The sequence below is a fragment of the Aptenodytes forsteri genome, unplaced genomic scaffold (assembly GCF_000699145.1).
Source record: "Aptenodytes forsteri isolate BGI_AS27 unplaced genomic scaffold, ASM69914v1 Scaffold385, whole genome shotgun sequence".
Taxonomy (NCBI): Eukaryota; Metazoa; Chordata; class Aves; order Sphenisciformes; family Spheniscidae; genus Aptenodytes; species Aptenodytes forsteri.
In genome coordinates, this window is record NW_008795031.1 from 875722 (window position 1) to 880253 (window position 4532).

Consider the following 4532-nt stretch of genomic DNA (forward strand, 5'->3'; position numbering starts at 1 on the left):
ATCTTCCCCGGCACCGAGGTCAGGCTGACAGGCCTGTAGTTCCCCGGATCCTCCTTCCGGCCCTTCTTGTAGATGGGCGTCACATTGGCAAGCCTGGATCAAAGTGTTACAAAAGACTGCAGATCATGAAAGCCCAAAGGAACAAAGTTAGTGATTTTTCTAACAACATGTTTACACAGTGTGATAACAGCAAGTAGTTTTATGAGTTATATATACACCCATTTTGTGAACTGAGCTCTCCAAACCATGGAACTGTATTATCTGTGGAAAAATGTATGATCTTTTTAGGTTTCCTACAGATTTTTATTAGATTAGAAATGAGGAAGCTTCTCCCTGTACAATTAGGGGAGTTCCTGATCCCTATGTTGGTATTTACTGCTCTGTACCATGGATTATAGTCCTCATAGGGGGTATCCTTTGGATTTTGTTCTTAACAAATGCCTACTTTTTAATTCCAATGACTGTTTTAACTATTGTGCAGATGTCATGGAAAAAAATACCTGCATATTGTGAACTGGAATTTACACCAAAGCATCTGCTGTATTTTTACGTCCTTGAGTGCAACAAGTTATTGAGCCTGTCAGGTTTGTGAAATTTGTAAGTATTTGTTTTGCCATGACACATGCGGGCCCTAGTACCTGAATCCTGCCTCTAGCCGGGATAATGGCCGAGTAACGGCCCTTGAGAAACTGTGTGACATCAAAAAGTATTTCAGTTGTGCTATTCAGGCACTACTACTAAAGTTGAGACTGTCAGGCTCCAAATCCCTGCGGTCCTTGTTCTTTTTCCACTTATGTGGGGCACACTATGATGGTGGGATCTTCACAGGGATATAATTTTGGGACTGCCCAGGTCCCTATTCCAAAACACCAGTAATGAGTGATAGCAGAGCCAAACATAGTAGGATGTTTTTTCTAGTAGGCATATAGTTAATTTGGGATGAAATGGGATTATAAAACGCATTTATGTCAGCACAGGTCCTGAACTGGAGCACTGAAAGGAGCACTGAGGGGTCTTTCAGTCCTGCCTCAGTCTCTAGACCCTGACAAGACTTCTGAATTTGTCCTACAACCTCATCTCAGCTATCGCTTGCTCGTTACATTCTCACAAAGTTGTTGCTGGGGCTGTGCTATAACTGTAGTCCTAAAACAGCAGATGCCCCACACATTAGGTTGGAAAGCTGGTTTAGAGATTACTTTTGCAGCACAGTTTCCTTGAGCCTTTCACAGGGAAGTAAGACAACAATTGTTTTCCCAGATGTTTGAACCCTACCTCATTTAGCCACACTCCTCAGGCTTCTCCAGCGCCTACTGAGAAAAATGTTTGCTTTCTTCGATTCTTCCTTCTGTCTGTTGGTCACTCAGCGAGAGTAGACTATCTCTGATTGCTTCGAGAGGTGGCATTGCTGCATTAAAACCCTTTTTCTCCATTAAACCCCTTTTTCTCTGAAGCAATACATCTCAGTACAGAGGAGCTGAGGATCTGTTTTGTCAAGGCTGAAACACAGAACAACCTTTCCTTGCTTAGCGCTTCTCATTGGGATTCTGCTGGTTTCCCCTCTGGTCTTGTATGGAAACGTGAAGACTCAAATACATTTTTAAAGTAAGGAAAAAAACTCCATTAACCATACTTTTATCACTCTCCCCAGCCAGACAAATTCGGGATCTTTAGTACCCCATTCTCCCTGGTGACGTGGATTCCAGGGGCAGGAGCAGAGAAGGAATTTGGGAGATCTGATCCCGGCATACCTAACATTGCTTTCATCCCCATCATTTGCCAGAGAAATCCTCATATGGCCAGTATGCGTTTATTGCCCGGTTGTCTGATGGCTATCATTTCACTGCCTGTGAAGAGCTCATGGCTGTGGTGCAAACACCTACACCTGCAGTGCTTCTCTCTTCAGCCTGAAGTACCAGGGGGTCTCTGCAGAGAGTAGCAATACTGGGGTACGTAGCTTTACTGGGCCACTGGAGGGCAGGGCTGGTATTATGTATCAGGAATGAGATGAGAAGGAAGTTACTCTCATGCACCGCAGCACTCGTGAAGCACGCTCACGTATTTTGAAGTCTGTACTCATAAAGTCGACAATAACATCCCCATTTTCAGGCTTTATTTCATCATCAGCAAAGAGTGATCCTTTCATCCTTACTTTCCACTTTTGCAATGCAAAACAGAACTAGAGGAAAGGCTTTGCCTATTAATTTCTTCTTTAACTGCAAGCATCTTTGGGCTATTTAAACTGTCATGAAAACAAAGTGAGTCAGTGTGACAATATTGACAGAGCTGGGATCAGAGTGAAAGCACTTGTAAACCCAGCATCCTCTGACTTTGCACACCCAGCTGCCCACACGAAATGCTGCAACAGAACTAGCACCAAGGAAAAAAAGCCTTTGGCTTAGCTATGCCGAAAGCTAAGTTCGGGGGTACAGGGTGGTGATGAGGAGAGTTCCATAAACACAGTTGTTGAAAGGAAACGGCCTCATTTGTATTGAGCTTCAGGAGGGTCAGGAGCACTAGCATGTCTCTCTGAATAATCTTCACAAGACAATCAGGTCAGCCTTTCATTAATTTTGCAAACCAAATTTTATCCAATTGGGGGATTTTTCACAGTAAATCAAACAGCTGCCACACTAGTGAAGGACATTTAAAAAGGAAGTTGAGCTCTGCTGTGAGCTGGGGGAAGGAAAGGGATGAATGAGTCAAAAGCCAAATCCAGACTTCTCCTCAGACTCTTGTTCTGAGTGCTGGTGGTATATGAATACATTTCTGACAAGCCCGAGAGAGGCAGTTAGAGACAATGTCCAGTAACGTGAAAGATATTAAAAATGTCCATTAAGCCAATAAATGAATAAATAAAACCTTTAATTTCAACTGTACCTGTAGTTCACTTGTGCTCAGCAGAAAGAAAAAATGCATGCTTTTATGTACAGGGAAGAATGATCTATTGGGGCAGAAGAAAACATACAGAAAGAGGAAAGAAGACTTTGAATGACAAAGACAGGGGAAAAGAGCCAAAATAAAATGTAGGAAATGTGATGAGAGGGTAGGCAAGAAGAGGAACAGAAATAATTGTGGATGGAATACTGTTTTTTTTATTGTAACTTGTAGACTTTAAAAAGGAAGAGAAAAGAACAATGTAATCGTGTGGTTGAGGGGTATGGTAAACAGAGAGGCCAAAGGGAATAGCTGAACAACTTGCAGAGGAGACAGCTGAAGATAAACAAACATCCAGACTTCCCCAGCTCACAGGACAGAAACAAATGGGAGAAAACAGAAGCCAAGTAAGGTCTGCAGAGAATGAGAGGTATGTCTCAGTGTAATGCCAAGGGAGAGACAGACCTGCCTTTTCATCTGTACAGCTGAAGAGGACCTCAGTTTACTGGGCATTTCTTCTACTCTCTTCTCAACCACAGGGCAGCTGAAGGAATAGACCTAATACTGGATCGGGGTAAGAACTGTTCTACCACTGAGATAAACCTCAATGTCTTTGAGGCACTGAAGCTGAATTTGATTTAGAATTTTAAAAAAAAGTGCAGAATGTGCCATTTTCCCTGGTACCCCTGGTTTAGGGAGATCGGGAAGAGCAAACTTGCCTCCTTTGTCTGCCATCCAGCTCACCTCCAGCACATGGGTATGCATGTGTATAGTTACAGAAGCAAACTGCATTAGTCCACTCAAGTGCGTGACTCCAGTATGAGTGTAATGGCAACAATATTTGTGAGGTGGCACCCTGGTTCTGGCACAGCACATTCACAAATTAACACAAGCTTTTGCTGTGCATGTCTAATATGTTTTCTGCAATGCTTCCTGTAAAAGTCACCACAGAGTGGCTGAGGCTGGCAGGCACCTCTGAAGATATCTACTCCAACCCTGCTGCTCTGAGTTGCTCAGAGCCATGACTAGTTGGGTTTTGAGTATCTCCAAGTATGGAAACTCCATAACCTCTCTGGGCATCCTGTTCCAGTGTTTAACCACTCTCACAGTAAAAAAAAATTTTCTTATGTTTATGCAATATCCCGGTCAGGTTCCTGGCCTTTATGTTTGGAAATGTCTTCCAGGGGAAATTGCTCCATCACCTTCCCACAGATTGAGGTGAGGCTGACAAACGTGTGGTTTCACAGATCCTCCTTCTTGCCTTTCTTGAAGATGGAAGTGACATTCGCTTTCTTCCAGTACTCAGGAACCTCTGTTGATCACTGTGACCTTTCAAACATAATTGAGAGTCACCTCACAGTGACACCAGCCAGCACCTTCAGCACCCATGGGTGCTTCCCATCATGTCCTATGGGCTTAAGTATGTCCAGTGTGTTTAAGTGCTTTCTAACCATGTCATCCTTCACGGGGGTAAGTCTTCCTTGTTCCAGAATTTCCCTCTGGTCTGAGGGGCCTGGTGTGGCTGAAGGTCAGTCTTACCTGCAAAGACCAAGACAAAGAAACCTTGGGCTTTTCCATGTCCTTTGTCACTAGGAGTGGGGTCAAGCATCTAGGTAAAATGTTTACAAGAGCTGAACATTTTGTACTGAATTACAATT